We start from the raw sequence: 19,596 nt of genomic DNA on the forward strand, positions 1-19,596 counted from the left end.
GTTTCTGCAGGCGACGCGCTGGCGAGACCATGGGCCGGAGCGCCTTGCCTGCCTCTCACAGCTCCCCCGAGATCTTCCGCAAGCGCTGACCTCGCGTGCTGCGACACCTTCAGCCGAGGTAGGCATTTTACAGACGTGCAGCGCGAAGCCCAGTATGCTTTAACCTATTTACCTGCTATCACACGAGGAAAGACGCCAGCAGGTATCAGCGACCGCGGCTGGAACAGCCCCAGCCCGTGGTTGCCTCGCCAGAGCGTGGTCGCTGCTGCCTGACGCTGTGCAGGGAAGCGGGTTTTGGCTATTGAAGCTGCTCACCACGCGGTCTGCTCAGCGGTGCAGCAGCTGAAATCACAACTGACCCTTTCGGTGGAGAATATGCCAGTCACTCGGTCTCTGAATGAGAAGTGCTCAGAATCAGTAATATGCTCCATTCTGCAGGTGCCCCAGAACTGAAAAAAGTATTTAATGGCCATTCCTACTGCTAAGAGTTTGACTTCAGTGGGATGCTAGGCTTGCACTGTGCCTGTGGCACAGGGCTTGTACTGTTTGACGCTGGCATTTTCTAAGGAACTAGCAGTTTCTAAAACAGAACATTCTGAATCATGTGCAAAAAAAAAGGTGTCACATGGTAATGGGACTTTATACAGTGATAAGGCTAGCAAAAAAACCTCACCTCTAACCATCGCAGTCTCCTGTCTAGTATGTTCAGGGCAATATGGTTTTGTCTAGACAGAGTTGTTTGAGTACTATGGATTTTTTCCCCCAGCCTTGATAAATACTGGAACTTTTGCAGTGTCCCTGGTTTAGCAATCTCTGAGCCTGGAGAAAAGAAAGCTGGCGGGTTACCTCCTCTAACTTTGCTCGGACACAAGTATCCTTGTGCCTACTGCCAAGCAGCTGTTACGTTAAGACCTCTGGCTTTTTTCCTAAGCACAATCAGCTTTCTGTCACCCTGTGCTTCTCCTGGCTCTGCGCTTTTCACCTGTTGTCTATCTTTTTACCCTTAGAATATGTTTTTTTAGGGCAGATGTCCTTTTGTCATGTACACAAAGGAAATTGGACAGAAAAGGGCTGACAGCTCACCACATCCTGTGAGCGAGGACACGGAGCCTGCCAGGAAGGTCTGGACTATGAACTGGCACAGCAACTCATCTCACTGGAAAAAGCCACGCTTCAGAAGAAAAGGGGAAAGACTATGAGAGTTATATCTAATGGTTAGTGTCAGCCTGGTGATTCATGCTTGCAAGTCACTGGAATTAACATGTATTTTGAAGTGAACTTAAAGCCAATGCAAAAGTGCAGATGGTTGGGGTAAGAAGTCAATAACTTTGTGTAGTCAAATGTTTCCAAAGCGTTTAAAAAACAAAGCTAATGCCTGTAGCTGTGAATCGGAATGACAGTGAGTATCTGGTGAATATTTGCAGTCCCAGATCAGTCCAGCTAATTTTGGTTGATTGCTTGCCCAGCAGACAGGCCAAGCAGCAAACGGCTGTCTGTGAATCACAGTAACGCAAAAAACGAGTGAATTTTGGAACATCTTTCTTGTTTGTGGGACTGCAGCTCCCTCCTGTGTCAGAAAGCTTCTACTACACTTCAGTCACTGCTCTCCATGCATACAGAAACAGCCTGTCAATGGCACCGTGTAAAAAAGCGGCTGATGCTATACTCAGAAGTCTCAGAATACCAAGTGGCTGAATGAAAGCTTTGATTTTTCGAGAATTACCAGCCTGGAACTTTTTTCCAATTAGCAGCCACAAAATGTAACTAAAACATTGAAAAAGGACTAGTAGATTTTTTTTTAATAGAATCATTAAGAGCATGAGCTAAACAAAAGACCTCCCCCCACCCCTCAAATATTCAAAAGTCTAATTATCACTGAAATGCATGCAGTTAATGAAACAGGTATGGAGCAGGAAAGTGGCTTGCCTACGGCCTCGAAGCCCATCGGAGGCAGAAGTGGACCTGCAGTACAGGAGACCCGAGCTCTTGGTCCAGTCATGAGCTTGCTCCCATGCAACGTGCAGATCCTGATGTCATGTTACTTTTTTGCAGATATTTATATGTCAGCATGCTTCCTTTCATAAATGAGTCCCAACTGGGTTGGATTCCATTACTGTGTCTTTGTGAGAGACAGTTTTAGGGCTCATGGAATTTACAACATGCAGCCGCTGCGTTCTTATCGCTGCCTTTCTCGTGGATTTTGTATGTAGCTCCTGGCAAGTCACCTCGCCTCTGGCTCCAAAATAAAGACCATACATAGCTACTTCCCCAGGGATGCATCGTGCTGTAGAACAAGGCCTGATCCTGTTGCACTACTAAAAAAAGAAAAAGAGAAAAACATTTATATTTGCATCTGAAAATAGCAAGAAAGGATTTGCATTTCCAAATTGGCATAGATTATCTGTATGATAATGTCTACTAGTCAGTTATTTCTTTTCTGAAGCATTCCTCTTGCTGTCCAATCCCAGCCTTGGAAACATGGGAGAAAGGAGACCTTTGTGCAGCAAGAGCTTTGCATGTGGCTGGTGATTGACTGGCGATGAATTCAGCATGTAAAGGTCACAGATGCATGAGTTACATCAGAGCACATCTGGCACCAAAAGCTTCTCTGTTCGGGGACGTGGCGAGGAGATTTGATGAACCCGGCACAGCTGAAGAGCAAACATCTGAAGGGAATGAGAGCCCCAAACATCCTAGGTGGTCTCTGGGAGGGAAGACTGAACAACTGCACCCTTGAAACCTTTCCTTGGGAGGAAAAACATTTCGTAGCAGAGCCTTTCTAGACACCCGTGCACGTGTGGTCCTGTGCGTAAGCGCCCGGCCTGACCTGCATGGAGATGACTCTCACAGACGGTGCAGACTATCTGAAGTCAGGAATTTGGCCGGGATGCCGAGGTGCCTCCGCAAGCGCAGCTTCCCCGGTGCTGGGCTGGGCAAGCACAGGTTTGTGCGGTTAATGCTTTCCAGGCGGCGGGGAGCGTGCTCCAAGCCCCAGCACGAAGGCAGCTCCAGGCTCCTCATGAATGGAGGTTCTCATGGGAAGGAGAAAAAATATATTCATTTGCCCTCTGGCCTGCGTTTCAGGGGAAGTGAATTAGCGGTACAGGAGGAGGCCGCTTTGCAGAGAGGCTTCTAGGTCTGGAAGACATCTCTCTCCCGGCTGCTTGGCCACGTTTCTTCTTGTTTATTATTTTTAGGAGGCAGCAGATCGCCAGGTGTGTCAGAGATGGACAGAAAAATGAGGTACCTGCCGTCATGTGCCTGCAACGTCCTTTTCTGATGTAAGGAAACAGCAGAGCAGGGCCGAGGAGAGGGCAGATGCAAATCACTGTGGTACTTGCGCTCGACCAGTCAGGATGGGCGCAAGCACGTGCAGATGATCCTGTTTCATCTCTGTCGGTTGATAGCACGTGGCACAAGTCGCAGATAAGAACGAGCAGCTAGTGAATCAGTGCCGGTTTTGGGGCACTGCAAGAATACACCCTGGAAGCTGCTAGAGATAAACAAAAAATTTAAAAAGCAAGGCATTTCTCGATATCTGTACAAATTTCACTGTAACTTCAATTCTGCTTCTATCTGACCTCTCCAGTGGACAAGATTGCTATTTCTAATAATTGTTTTTCAATGCCATTTTTTGCAGGCGATCCAGTGAGTTGGGTCCTTTTTGTGCAGCAGTAATTGCGAGTTCAAGCACTGAACTTTGTTGTGTTGACTCTTAGCACATTTAACAGGAGGATCATTTAACTGTGTGTTAACTTTCCTTTAAATGCACTGGTTTCATAATTAAATCTTTACTCTTTTTCCTAGGTATTCACAGTGCTTCTGAAGTGTCTGTTAAGGAAGTTTTACAGGCCCTGAAGGTGGAGAAGAGGGTTTAAAGAGGCCCATTCAAACCCTTCAGTCACCCTGGGCAGAGGGAGAAAGCCAGCAACCAAAAAAAAAAACTTCAAATGCCAAAGAGGAGAGAATAAAATGGCTAGAAGACAGGCAATTTCTACTGAAAATCTCACAAACAAGAGGGATAAAGCTTGAATACAAACAATTAGAAAGAAGCGCATCTGTCATGTCTGTGGCACTGTCGAAACAAGAATCCATCTGGGAAAAGATCCAGCACTGCCTCCTGTGAGTTATATATTTTTTTTCTTTAAATATTGTATGGTATCCGTCTCTATGGCTGTGTTGTTTGTGCTGGCATGTGGGTGTGTATTTCTGAAGGCTCCCCATATTAGCAGAAGATCTATAGTCTCATTTTAGGAATCTTGCTGCTATAAAAATATATTTCTGTTTGTGACTGAGTGTTTTTCTCTTTCCTCCTGAAACTCTGGAGCAGTGTAAAATAGCTTCATAAAACTCGTAGGTCTTTTTAAAGCAGAAGTTACGGCCTTGCTTTGCTGTTAAAAATTCATCCTTGATTTTAAAAGCAAACAATACTCCAAACCTTAAACAAGTGAATACTAAAGAGATGCAATAAACCTCTTTTTTATTTAGTTGCTTATTGAGAAAAATCCAATTACACCTATGGGAAATAAGAATGAAGCATTATATGGAAATATACAGTACATAAGCAAGCAGAGCCTTAGCCTTCTAAACTGAGCGTGCAAATAAGGGAAAATCCTCTCGGCATCATCTCTTCGGTAAATACCCTCTTGTGAGCATTGCGGTACCCACATTACCAGCGTTGCACAAAAAGGCCTTGGCTGGCTCAGGGCAGCACGACGCTTACGGGAGCCTCTCGGTCCCGGACCGACAGTGGCGCAGAGGCGAAGGTGGCTTGGGGGATGCAGGTGGCCGCTGAGAAGCAGCAGTAGGTCTCAGCCCCGTCTCGGCTCCCCAGCTCTGCTGTCACATTGCAGGACAGGGCGCTCGACGTGCAGCAACGTGACTCGTGGCCAAGGTTTCCCTGCCTGCAAAGCCAGGCTACCCTGGCTTGCACCTCCCAAGTGTCCTGTCTCTGAATGAAAGACGCAAAGTGGCTAGAATGAGCGTGTAAGAGCAGCTAAGAAATAGCTACAGTTCAAAGGATGTTTGGAAAAACCCTTTGTTCCAATCAGGCAATTTGCAACTTCAACTGCTAAGTATTCCTCTTTTATTCTTTGGCACTCTAGCTATGTTTGAACTGGCTTTCTCAGCACTTCAGAAAGGCTTATGTTACATTATGTAAGATTTAACAGCCATCATTTTCCAAAGGTAATATAGAAATGCCTTTTTTTATGACACAGGAGGGAGATTTCTCATTTGGGAAACTGATTCTTTGTTGTTACCAAATGATTGCTTTTGATACATCTTTTATGTAACTTTGATCTAATAACTAATTTTTTCTATGAAAAAATAAAAGAAAGCATGTTGATATTTCTGATAACTGGAAGTATCTGCTGAAGATACATACAGTAAATTGAAAGGAAATAAAATTTGCTTCTGGATCTGGATACATACGTAACACAGAATATATTCTTTATATATAAGTATCTCTCCAAACACTGCATGCATTCATTCAATTCTGCAGCCAAACAAACTGGTCATTGTGTCTCCAGCAACGACTTATGTGTCATCCGCTTCACAATGCATGTGCTATTTTACATAAAGATAACCGACGAAGTCCTCACACGGCATGGTCACGGATCCAGCGGCAATCTGTACCAGCTCAGGAACCATCCCAGGCTATACAACCTATTGAGATAATTTCTCCATCAGCATTTATTCACCCATTACATACAGCCACAGCTAGGCTGAAAATTGACCTCTCCTTGGAGAGGGCATAATGTAAAACAGAAGGAGAAGAAAAAAAATACCACAGGCAAAAAGTTCCTCTTCAAGTCCACAGCATTAACTATTTAAAGTGGGATTGGTGAGCCCTTTTGGCACCTAAATGAGGGCCAACATCCCTTGAAGATCCATGCTTGTGCAACAGGGAATAACCAACCCCTTTGCTTCAGGGTGGGTAACTGAGGTGTGGGTTGTGTGTTACTCCGCATGTGCTGCAGGGACCGTGCCACCTCCATGTGACATCACTGCAGGGACCCGTGCCACCTCCACGTGTGCCACAGGGACCTGTGCCACCTCTGTGTGTGCAGAGAGACAGGAGAGAGATAGGAGATGCATGCTTCTCTATCGGTGCTCAAATTTCCAAGAAAAATTACAGTCTGCGGAATCCATCTCTGCCTTGACTTGGAATTAATGTTTAAATAAGCACCACTGTGATGCAGACAAAAACCCCCAACCTCTGCTGCCCCCCAGCATCCTGCCATTAATGTACATTTTTCCACTAACAGCATGAGGCCAGTGGCTGACATCCATGACCGGGAGGCACTGGCGGGGGAGATGCATTGGCCTATCGAGGAGGCTTGATATCATTTGCTTCAGAGCAGAAAGGCAGCCTCAAGGAACAGGCAGGGAAACGGAGGGCCTGTCTCTGGGACTGGACCACGCGGTCTTTGCGTGTAAGCACGCGGGATTGGGCTGCTTCTGTCAAGAGCTGTCCGGATTTGCTGGACAAAGACAGCCAGATTGGCCCAGGCAGGGACCTCAATAATATTAATTACAGGCAGCAAGAAGAAATGTCGCTTTGCCCTTGTGAACTTCTTTAGCAATTTACCAGGAAAAAGCACTCCGTGAGCTGCTAGTTTAGCGGAGGAATTCTCAGGCAGTGATTGAAAGCTTTGATAAGAAGCACGAGTTTGTTTGCCACCTCATTTACCATGCTGGGCTCTTTCTACAGAGCATGTAATACTGTTTTTACCAGACCAGGTCATAAAAGTAGTAGAAAGCAGAAATATACATGGAAATGACCCTTACCTAACAACGCAGTCCATGCTCTCACTTTCTTTGAATTACCCTGTGCTCTGCACATCTGGAAATTGCTTTCGCTGATGGACGATTGCTTGCCAGGGCTCGGGGACCCTGATTGATTTCTTTGCCTCTGCAGTTGGGAGAGTAGAATGGAGAGAAGAGGAGAAGCATGAAAACCCAGGCAAGGGACGGGAAGGACAAATTGTTCTCTGAACTGACCAAGCACTGGACTAGCTGGGTAACATTTTCTAATCATTCCTCTAACTGGAAAGGAGGGGGGGAAACCTGGAGTTACGCGATTGCTCACGTGGCTTCACAGACAGCAGCAGTCAATTAGCCCTCGCTTGCAAAGCTCCCGGCAGTTCTGGGCCACCAGCAGCCCCATCCTTTTGCAGCCCTCCCGTGCAAGTCCCTCCTTGCCATTACAGACATCTGCAAGGCAAATACAAGTGTGGAGTTCATCTATCAGTGTAGACTCTTACAGAAATTACCAAAATGCTACCGGAAGTCCTAGGACTAGGACTGATCATTTTGTCAGGGGACCACACAAGAAAAATCAGATTTTTTTCCAGAACTGGCTAGTAGAAATTGCACTGAGTTACAGACCCCATCCATGAGAGGCTAGATACAAAAGTTTGTTAGCCAGCAGTGACAGTAACTTATCTTGTGTGTAACTTTGCTGGAGGTAACATGACATATACTCTAAAAGCAGGTTTTCCTTACAAAAGGAATCCAGCTATTCTACATGCTGACTGAATTGGTGGGAAGAAGTAATTCTACAAAGGTTCTCCGGTTAACTTTAAGTTGATGCATAAGGCATTTATTTAATCAAATCATTCCAAAATGCAAAACAAGGGTACAGGCACTAGCTCCTTGGCCAGTCCAAACTTCCAGAAATCTTCTTCCTATTCTAATTAAAATACTTCATATTTGAATTAACTAGGGGTATGGGGATGGACATAGCAGAGCATGATTTTCTGGAGCCCCATAAATCAAATAAGCAATGCTGCAATAGCTAAGTTTAGCAGTCAGAAACCAGGAACAGTTTTTGCAGAACACTTCGGATTTTGATCTCTTTGTTCATGTAAACCACGAAGTTTTAGAGCATGGAAACACAGCTACGCTTTAATTATAATGCTGAACTAAGTGTTCTAATCAGACCTTTTTGCGGCATCCAATCCCCCTTGACCCACCTTGAGCGCTGCTACAATTAAATTGCTTTCCTCATGTCTTACCACTAGGAAGAAAGGGAAAGACAATATTCATGTTTTATTTGACTGAAGCTGCACAAAACTTATCTGCTTCAGTATTCATTTATTTCTATTTCAAGCACCTTCTTCTGCTTTGGAATAGAATAAGTATGCTAAAAGTGATTTCTTCATGAGAACTCTAGATTGTGTATTTTTTAAAGAATGACTAGGTTAGTACACCATGGCAGAGGTCTTAACTTATTAAAAGAACAGATCCATTTATTTGGAGCAGTGCACTCAGGGATGGCTTCTGCCTTTGTTAAGACACAAGCAAAGAAGCCAGAGGGAGCAGTGCCTCTATATTAAAGCAGCTCCAGGAGCCGTATCCTACGGCTAATTTTTCCAGAGCCTTGGAATAAGATATAACCTCGTCTTCTGAGGCTGGAGTACTTCACATTATCCATCTCTCAGCAGCTCTTATTTTCATGGGTTTGATATTATACAGGACTTGTAAACTAAAGTCCCCAGTCTGAACAAGAGGCCCCCATGCAAGCTCTTGCTGTTACGTGGAAGCTATTCCAGTCCTGATCAGGCACAAAACCAAAGATTTTGGCAGTTCAAGATGGGCAGGTCAGAGCCCTAGTGACCAGAAAGCCTCTTTTACCTTGCAAAGAAGTGGCACAACCCCGCACTACATTAGCACCTATAGTCTGTGGTCCTTCATGGCCACGACTTGCAGACGACGACTAGTTCATCACAGGGGCCCCAGAGCCCTTTGCAGTCCCTAAGAGGTTATGCTGTGAAAGTACCGTACATGAAGTACTGTGTCGGTGAGCGAGGCAGAGGAGTCCAGGGTCATCTCTGTCCAGTGCCAGCAGCTGGTGCATCAGGAAAGGAGGCAGGTTTGGCGCAGACCTTCGCCGGGTGCGTGCCCACAGCTTCCCATGTCGGGATCCTGTAGGCGGCTCTGGGTATCGTGTGTAGACCTTGGAAGCATCACAATATAGAAAGCATCCTGGTGGAAAAAAACAGCTGCCTGATCTTTCCATTTGAAACCCCCTTGTTTCAATTCTGTGAGAAGTGGCAATAATTAAAAAAAACTCCAAAAGATTGAAGCTTCTTGCAAATTTCTATCGTACTTCCCTTGTGCAGCATCTCCTTTGCAAACCGAAGCATCATAGTTTAGTTAGGACCCCTTCATACGGAAGTCTTTCCATAAATCTTATTTGTATTTTTGCCCTTCTCTGCCTCTCTTCCAATTCTGTATCAGAGCTTTTTCCCTGAGCAAGGGTGACTGGTGGGGCATACAGGATTCAAAACCCAAGTCTCTCAGCTTGCACACAAACCCCATAGCTTATACCGAGCACATTCAGATGCATAAGCTAATTGCTAATGGTAAAACATTTGCAGAAGGGTTCTGCATCCTATTTTCAGGGCAAAACAATACAAAATAAGCTCCAATTTTTCCAACTGGCACTAGAAAAAAAATATATATTGCTTTAACTCTGTCCTGGTTTCTTGATTAGAGGAAGGCAAATTACATGTTTTTCCACCAGTCTATTATTACCGCTTAAACTCCACACAGTTCGCTGAATAGATCTGTTTTGGTCACAGAAGATAAACTTCTCTCTGTGGAAAGATAACAGCACGATTGCATCCAACATAGCAATTTCTGAGCCATTTCTCCAGAAATAACGCTTTTCAGACCAACAGTACAAGGCACATGTTTAAGGACAGCAAAGCCCATGCAGCGTGCAAGAGCGCCGTCTGGTGCTGCGTTTTCCTCCCTTGCAGGGAGGACATCCAACCCCATTGCCGGTCTTCACACTTTTAAACAGTTTGAACTCAGATGGGCAGCAGCCCCCGAAGCACACGTAGCTCAGCCCTCGCGTGGGATGCTGCAGGACAGCTTGAGGCCCTGAGAGACGGAGGAAGGCAGTAGGACGCCTAAGACCGCAGCAGGCAATGGCATCACATTACAGATGACAGCTCGGTCTGGGCACTCACCCTCCTTTTGCCTCAGTTTTATGGCATTTGTGTTTCTTCTGCCTCAGAGAGCTGGAAGACGACCCCCATCTGCTCTGATAACGACGTTCCCTTGCATTTCAATGAGAACAAACCATATGCATGGTGCTTAAGGAGCTTGCGTCCTTCATGCTTTGAGAATGCAGTGGATCATGCAGAAAGAGTCTTATATTGGGCAAAATGCATTTTTTCCATGCTAGACTTGAGCACGTGCCTTCCACCACTTGCTTCAAGAGCCACAGAGCTGGCTTGCTGAGCACAACGGCACCTCTGACAGACGGCCGACTGACCGCTAAAAATCAGGTGGTGCCTGGCTTTGCTCAGAGGAGAGCTTCACTGCAAGGCCTCAAATCCAGAACAGGCTTAAACGAAGGAAAGATCCCTGTTGTTAGCATTAAACAAGAGAAAAAGCAAAGCAGTATTCTACCTTGGCACTACAAAATAGCTGCTCTACTGACAGCTGACCTAGTTCATAAGAGATAAGAAAAATAACCAGTTCCAAAATTAGGCATGCTTCGTTAGGCAATTTCTACATCTAGATGAAAAACATACTTTTAAGAGATGTAGTTTGAAGAGTGGCAGGTAGTGTATATGTTTTGTATCTTCTGTTTTGTTATTTCTCTCCAAATGATGCAAAACCAAGTGGCTTCCATTTGCTTTCATACAGCAGTTGTCAAGCTGTTACCCAGAACAGAGCATTTTATCAGCTCAAGAAAGCACCTGCAGGACAGACGCTATATTTACAGGTTATTCAAACCTGTATTTCATTACTTTATCTAATAATCTGGAAAAAAAAGTTTGTTTTGCTGTGTGTTCAAATATCACTTGCATTGCTTACTGGGGCCCTGGAACATTAACATTAGTTACTTCACATACCCATCATGGTCTCTTCTCTTTTGCAGATTATTTTTGCTTTAAATATTTAAATCTAGACATGTTCTAAACAATATGTTTCTCCATGGCACTTAATTCCTGCCATTACTCACATGCTATATTTCTACCGCGTCCCAACTATCTGCCTTCACCATGTGTCAGGGATGAAACACCTCAAGCATATACAAAAACATTAATCCTTCTGTTGCAACTTTTAAATCACTGTAAACCTGCTTTGTATTAAGGAGGTTTTGGAACTATTTAACCTTATTTTTATAGCCGAAAAAGGCCCATGCGTCCTCCCCTTGCAGCATTTTGCACCTCAGCCTGCTCGTACTGAACATGCACAGCAGGGCAGGGGCAGGAGGGAGCAGATTTCCAGCTCAAGTGTGCATGAGTGTATTTGCTCAAGCACTGCCAAGAAACCACGTTCACATTTTCCAGTGATGATTCTAAACGGACTCAGAAACACTATTGTAATTTGATATATCAACAGCTTCTCCAGTTGAGCACCAGAGCTCTCAGACTGTGTAATCTTGGAGAGGAACGTAGCTGCACTTAATGAGTAAACAGACTTGGTAGCATTAAGGTTTCTGATGCTCACCAGTTGCCTTTTCCAGAGCACCCTGGTTGGCTTCTTTTAAACAACTGACTTAAATAATCTCTTTGTTTTTGTCAACTAGCTAAGATCTTGTCCACTTAAGAATACAATAATCCAAAACAGGCTCCAGCTAACCTTAAATGAGAGTATCTGGAATCCTGTCCACAAAAGGCAACTCTGTACTGATTTTGTGAATAATATGCCCTGAAAATAATACACTTAGGAAACCAGATTCTAGATGAAATCATCCTCAGAAAGTGTCATTTGCAGAGACAGAGCCTGTAGATAAAGCAACATAGGCTGTTTGCAAACTAAATCAGAAAAAAAATTAAAACCTTATAGCCCACCTTTTAACATATAGCAATAAAATGTTACTGCCTGTCTTCGCTTGTGGAGCCTCCTTGCCAGCATGGGGCTGCTACGGCCAAATCGGGGTAAACTGCATCCCCGGCGGGGTTTGGAGGAGGTGCACGTGGGTGCATCCGGCTGCCCGCGACAGCCCCCTTCCCGCTTCGCCCCCGCACTCTCCCAACCAGCTTATCTCCAAGGCCAGCGCTCATAAAACACCACTCCTTCCTCAGGGTTTATCTTTATCTTCAGTATCAGCCTTATCAGGCTATAGGGGCTTACTGGGACTTGTTTTTATCTTTACCGTTAGCTCTTCTAGCCTGATGGGCCCAATTTGCGGGCCGATAGACCCAGGTTCAGCCCCGACTCCACCACAGGCGCACACTGGCACGTGGCCCCGTCACTGAGCGCCTGCTGTCTGGACGGGTATCAGGCGTCCGTCTTCCCCCGAGACACTAACACGGGCGCCAAACGTGACGGAAAGGCCACGCTGCCAATAATTTTTTTTTTTTTCCACCTTCCCCCTCATTTTTCCTGCTGTGAACTACACCAACCTCACCGGGCTGTTGTCCTGCAGCCGTCACGTTTTCCTTCCATGTGGGGCAGAGGTTCCGGGTCGCAGGGATGCTGCGGTTTTGCTGCTCTCAGAAAACTGTATTAAAATATTGAATGCAAATCTCCGCTGCCACGAGCCCCCTCCGTATCCCCTACGGACGATTCTGTAAACGGCATCTTCCAGCTGTCCTGGGAACAGCGAAACAGTTACCGAGTGTGTCAGCATTTACCGAGAGGCTTTTATCTCTTCACCAAACTAGGAAGAGCTGCTGTATGTCCTGAAAAACCTCTTGCGGCATTTTAATTAAAGTCTCCAAGCAAAAATCTTTTTCCTCTTTCTGCCAGCCTCCCTCCCCCAAACTCCCTGTTTTCCATTTTTATTGGATTGATTTCCAGGCTGACCATATTTGACAATTGGACATTGCAATTACAATGATTTTTCCTCCTCTTTAATCAAGAAGCTACGATGAGAAAACACCCGCAGCGTGTGCCAAGGGTCGGGGAGATCTCCTAGGGCCTGGGCATCGCTGTGCACAGAGCGCGCTCGTCCAGCCAGCGAGAACAGTCATTAACATCTCTCCTTATAAATATCGTACTCGAAAGGTGTTTTCCCACAATCAACAGCCGAGATGATAACCTTTCGGGGCTTCCCACCAATCATGCTTTGCAGATGAGCGCTCCCTGGGGTGCAGGACCCCGCTTTGCTTCTCACTGCAGAGCATCTGGCCTGATTTTGGTTTTGGCAACGGTTGTTTGCCCAGCCGAGGTGAGCCGCAGTGGTGCCGCCAGCGCAGACAAAACCCGGACTTCCTGTGCTGCTCCTGCAAGCCAGTTGGTTTTGTTTTATTTCTCCCTCATGGAAACCGATTTATTATTTAACATTACTCTCTCAAGCTGTGGAGCATCTCTTCCTGCATTTAAAAGAGGAAGAAAAAAAAAAAAAAAAACACCAAAAACCTGAAACTCCCTCTGCAAAATTCAGATGCAGGTTTAGCTCTCCCAGCCTCACTGCACTGCTCAGAGGTTTGGGACTGGGAGGCCTGGTTGAACCCATTGTAATGAGCAAAGCTATTCCAGTTTAAATACCAGCTAATAAAAGATGCCTATATCAGGGCTGTAAGCATCCTGACACCTGATTAATCGTACCACAGCATAGTACACCTAACAGCACTAAAACAAATAAACAAACATTCCAAAGGAAGTAATTAACTCAAAAACTCAGCCAGGTGTTAAACCAGCTATGGAAAGAACCCTGCTATCCCAGCTCCTGCGAAAGAAACAGCTTTTGCAAGATTTTTCTGTTTTGGACCTTGCTATAGGGAAGCAAAATTCACACAAATCCAAGTTTGGAATTGGACTTCCAAATTTCTGAATCTCAAGACTAGTCTAAGAAGGATCTGACAGAGAAATGCAGCTCTGCGCTGCAACTTTTCCGTGCTCAGCAAGGATGCCGCCGGCTCATTGCCATCCTGGACATCCGCCTCCTCCCCGTTATTCTTCACACGTCTCTGGCCTCCCACGTGCTGCAGCAGCCGGCTCCGATGAGATCCAAGTGGAAACAGCTCTCAGCAGCAAACGTCTACCTCGGGCAAAATGCTTTGACCATTTCGCAAGCACCGAACGGGGATCACAGAGCCGGAGAAATCTGCAGAAAACCGACCTGCTGAAGCATGCAGCTCACCTAGCAAAACGCAGCGGGGGTGGAAGCAGCAAAGCAAAGCGCTGCATCTGGGGACGTACTCAGCAAACAATACATCTTCTCGATAGCATAACGCGGAGCACACGGTCAGTTATGAAGGGTGCAAAAGTTAGGCATTATTCTGTGTCACATGGTACTGAGCAAGTCAGCAGAAAGCCACTTTATTTTCAGGTAATACCCATAGAAAAGTCAGAGGCACCGGCTGCGCCAGGATCCCATTACCTTACAAAAGCAGCTCACTTCTGCGAGAACCGGGAAGCCTCTCCAAATGAGGAGGAAACCTCCCAGCACTGGCCCCGGGCTCCTTGCTCCCTGCCAAACTCCCCGTGGGGGAGCAGGGAGGACTCTCTCTGCACTTCATCTCGGTTCATCTATGAAATAGCGAATGCTCCTGCAGCCACCTTGCAAAATGCTTTGAATTCACCACTGAGGGAAAAAAATATTAGTGCTAAGTGTTCATTTATGCAGAAACACAAGCAGATAAATTAACACCCAGGATAGGAATTGCTCACATTTCAGCCTCAATTGCAATGCAGATACAAAAGTATTTTTTTCTTTTCAGGACAGCAGCCAGTACTTTCCATGCTTCACTGTTTTTTTGTTGCCTTTTTTTTTTTTCGGTCAAAATGAAGGGATGAACAGCTGCTGGATGCAGCATTAACCTTGTTTCAGCAACGTTCATACCCATGGATATCAGGGCTCTTGCACTGCCAAACGGTCACTAGCATCATTCACATCGATGGTTAAGAAAGTCCCAGGCCCACGTCACCCATGGGAGGAACTGGCCGAGGACAGCCAGCACTGGTTACGTTTTTGTTCAGCCTTATCATAACTGAACCTTGATTTCATTTAGGGTTCCCTAGGCATTATTGTAAAATAAATGTTAATTAATAATAGAGGTTCTTAAAAATTACATATCCTTAATGATGTATGTGGGCTGACTTTGAATACTAAGACCCACCTCATTGCCCCTCCACAAGCACTAAATTTGGGATTCAGTCCTCTCCTCTCAGCAGCAAGAGAGCTATAATCCTAGACTTGCCCTTGGAGTTGTATATTTACATCTGTTCAGAAAAAACTTACTTTTAGGGCTTTAAAAACCAACCTGACAGGACCTAGACTTTCCTCCACCTCCTTACAGGAGGGAGTTTTTCAGACCCTCCCCTTCCTCCCGCCCCTGCAAAAGTCCTCAGGAAACTGCTGTCATGGGATGGGGAATAGTGCTGGGAACAGGCTGAATCCAGCTCTGCCCATCCGCCTAAGCCCAGGGGGTTCCTCATCCATCTGCAGACTGGCCAGGTGCCGTGAACAGCAACCTGCAAAGCTCTCAAGATGAGAGGACCTTGTCACCTCTAACTTCGGAAGCGAGCTAGGAAAGGATGTTTGGCCCATTAGTGAATACTATACCAGCAATATTTGATGCCCATTTTAAGAGTTAACAGGTTTTTCAGGACTTCAGAGCAAGAAACTCCTGCCACAGACCACAGAGAAGCTGGAAACCCAAGCTTTCCAGAGCTGTTCCACCACGGTGACTCACAGATCCCAGTGTCACAGTATCCAGATCATACGCTGGCATACACGGAGCGTCCTCTGCCGATAGGAGCAACTTGGCCCTTGCCTCATACCCAGGGTCTGCATTTGAGCGCTCCACGCTTTAAGCCTGCCAGCAACAGCAAAATCCTCAAGCAGCTCCCGGTGACTCTGAATTTCTTGGCTTTTGTCGGTTATTTGTGTGCCAGCTCTGCTGTTATGTTAATGTGCTTCGAAGGGCTTCTCTCAGCAGGCAGCGCTGCTCCAAGGGCTTTCCTAATGGGGAGCAATGGGGCAGAAAGACGACCTGGAGCCAGTGCTCGGCAGCACTCCCTCCTCCAAGAGGCTCCGGCGGCCAACCTCGACGTTAAGCTAAGCTCCTTCCCCCCGAAACAGGGAAAATAATGCTATGACCAGAAATTCTAGGATAATTCACTAGTGTCTCCTTAGACCAAGGATGAATCTGCCACAGGGTGGTTTCTTTTCATCTATTAACCACTGGTGAGGTGCAGAATTGCCAGGCAGCGCAGAAAAAGCTAGTCTGTTGGCAGTGAAGCAGACATTGCTTTGTTTAAGTGTTTCAAAGTGTTTTTAAAGTCCTCTCCCCTCTGCACGACGCCCTGCATCCATCTGCACCTTGCAGGGTGAGCAGAGACCTCCCAGTGCAAGCTCCTGCTCTCGAGCTCCATGGCCAACACCAGGGCTGCTCACAGCCGGCCACTGCCATCAGGGCAAACAACAGATCGCTGCTAATCCAATTTACATCCTGACTGAAGAGCACTATTAAAATATATCTGTAAACATTTACATACATAAAAAAAATACCAAAGGAGCTCCAGTATTCCAAACTTTCCCCTAGGAGAATTTTTTGGATGTTTCACCGCGCCATGCTTAAAACGAGGGGAATGCGTGGAGAATCGCTACTGGCACCACAAGACCGACTAAACGATTCGCTAGGACTCTGGGCCCGAGAGGTTGAAGCAACCATATGGCAGCTATGAGCCATTTAACACGCGCTAAATGGCTCCTTCCCCTGCCCTGCCCCTAGAGCTTCGGCGGAGATGCCGGTCTCTCCGGGGAGCACGGCAGACACCGGCACTAACACCGCCTCGGCAGCGGGGAGCACGGCCCGGCCGCCGCAAAGGCTGCGATTGCATCTGAGCTGGTGAAGGGGGGATGGAGAAAGAGGAGGAGAGAGATGTGGAAGGAACATGTTAAAGGCCTGGGCAACGAGGCAGGCTGAGAGAGCAGCAGCCGCTGCAGTCGGTATTGGGGCTCCGCGTATCGATAGCGCGTGGAAGGCAGCTCAGCGCTGCACCAAGACGGAAAACCAGAAGCATGTTTTCACAGGAGGGTTTTTTTTGCCCCCTCTTTTTCACCAAGACCAGTCTGACAGCCCTGGACACACTGGCACGGGCTGGCGGCACGGCCGAGAGGCAGTTAGGGATTAGTGAGACGCCAGATCGGGGAGGTGAGATCAGAGCTGCGCATCTGACATTTCTCCCCCTCTGCCCCCCGTTTTCCGGGCAGGCCAAGAGCAAACATGTCTCCGATTATCAGCTTGCAGAAACCTTTGACATTCGCAGGCTCTGGCTCTTGTGGGGAAGGACTCCAGCCGCAGCTTATTCTGAAATTGCCAATATGGATAATCTGCTCCCCTTGGTCTTTAGCCCTTTCCACCGCAGTGGGAAAGGCAGAACCAGGCGGCGTGCAGCCGGGCTGGGTCCCGCGGCTCAGCCGAGCGTCTGCACCGCAAACCCTCCGCCCGGGGAGGTTTCCCTCGCAAACACAGTGCTGGGCCACATCTTCGCCTGCAAGCGGCCACGTCCGTGACGGATGTATGGCAGCCAAGAGACACTTGGTAACGCTGTGCTCTCATGTGCTGGTCTTTGCAAATTGGTCGTGTTCTCTTCAAACCACTCATCCATTAGCCGGAGGCATCGCTTCCCCCTGGAGGCGAGCTCCAGCGGATACACACAGTGTTGGAGAACGTGGTACAGCAGTTCAGAAGTTTGTGTTTGACAGCTGCAGCCCAGCGACTGTTTTCTGGGCACCAGCGCTACATTGCCCAGCCTCTGCTTCCAGAAACGACATGCTGGGGAGGACTGAGCCGCCAGCCCTTTCCTGCAGCTTCGCCCCGTGGATTGCTCCTGCTTTGCAAAGGGGACATTGGTGACCCATGCCAGCCTGCACACTCTACCTGCCAGCCAAACTTCGGCCCTGAACAGCATCAATGAATAACACCAATAACATCCAGCGTGAACTGCGTGGGGCAGGGAATGTCACCTGTTTTGCATGTGCACATTGGTATCACACCAGGGCTCCACTCTAACGTTGACACTACGCATTGCAGATGTTAGCAAATCACTGGCCATGCCCACCTCCGTTCCTTGCAGGAGCTGCTCTTCAATCACAGGGCTACATCAGCTCAACGCCCACTGGCAGCACGAGCTGTTTGCGTTCAACCATTTCCAGTTCGGAAATGAGACCCCGTGAGCGTGACAAGGACGGGTGCAGTCATTGCAAAGAGCTGTCAGACATTAATGGGAGGGAAATCAAGAGCCCTTCCACATGCACACTCTGCAAAGAGATTAAATAGCAAGATAAACAACAGCGTCAAACACCTGGAGCATATTTAGTTTTCCTCGCTCATGCACTTGCTATTTTCGCAATGGCAGTGGGAGGAAAAAAAAAAGGTTTGAAAACAAACAAAACCAAACAAGATCTGGGTAACGGTAAAACCTAAGGCTGATATTTTCTCCCCAGCATACTTAATAACCCAAAAGCAGAAGGAAGCAGCAGGGCTGGGCATTCAAGAATACTTCTTATTCCTCAGTTTCACATCTTAAAAAATTCACATGATGACTAGTGAACATTATTTTTGTTTTACAGATGGAGAAGCAGAGGTGCGCAGGATGGCTCCAGCAAGATGTCAGCTCAGGAGGAGATGGAAGGCGAGGGCAAGTTCTTGTTTAAATATGAACACCACAGGGAATAAGCTAATGCATTGCAGGTACAGAGGAGAAACACCTAAAAAAAAAATACATGGGGTGACTCTTTCAATCTGGTGGATACAAGGTTTAAAACTCTCATTGAATGAACATTCTTTTTCCAAAAAGCATGAATTATCCTACATTTTAGTGAAGTCACAAAAGCATTAAATCAGTGAGAGAAGAGTCAGGCTTGAAAACTGTTATAATAGCTCAGGAAAACACTGGTTCATGTGGAAGCAAACTATAGTATCTAATTCTGTTGTGCAAGAGAAAACTTGAGTCTCTTTGCGGGAGATGGATTGCATCTTGGATGCTGCTCCAGAACTTGGTCAGGTTTTCATTTTATTGCATCTGCTGAGAAAATACAGCTGAGCTTTTATTACCCAGGAAGCCCTTTCTCTATCATGTATAATAGTTTATTGAAAAAAATGACTCATTCAGTTTAATAATGAGAGGACACTTGTGTGGCCACCCCTATTAATTCCAGGCCAGCCTGCTCGCATCTCGGAGCCTTTGCTAATTCGGCACTGGCAGTCTGCAGGCTCACCAGCATGCATGCATAATTATTGTGGCAGTGCTGCTGCAGCCACAGTAAAGATCTTCCTGAAAAAGCTACCAAAGCAAAAGGGAACTCGGAAGTTTCCATCAAGTCAACACAGGTAAATCTAAAGGCCCTTGGTAAGCCAGGCAATGGTCCATGTGAACCACCTGCATTAGACCCCACTCTCCTCCCAGACAGAATAGGAGGATATTTAAGGAAAGCATCCAAAACAGCATATGATATTGTTGGAGGGAGCTGAACAGATAGCAGCTAATGGAGATTTTCTACTATATCCAGCAGAGTGGAGGAACAGCAGCGGTCTCCAGTCAGGTTTCTTCGTATTGCTAATGGACAATTCATTTTTGAAGTTATGCTCAGTTCAAACCCAGCCCAGGTGAGTCCTGGCTGAACACTGAATCACTCAGATTTGGTTTGGTGCCCAGACCTGGGTCCTG

Source organism: Apteryx rowi, unplaced genomic scaffold, assembly GCF_003343035.1.
Source record: "Apteryx rowi isolate R43461 unplaced genomic scaffold, aptRow1 scaffold_45, whole genome shotgun sequence".
Classification (NCBI taxonomy): domain Eukaryota; kingdom Metazoa; phylum Chordata; class Aves; order Apterygiformes; family Apterygidae; genus Apteryx; species Apteryx rowi.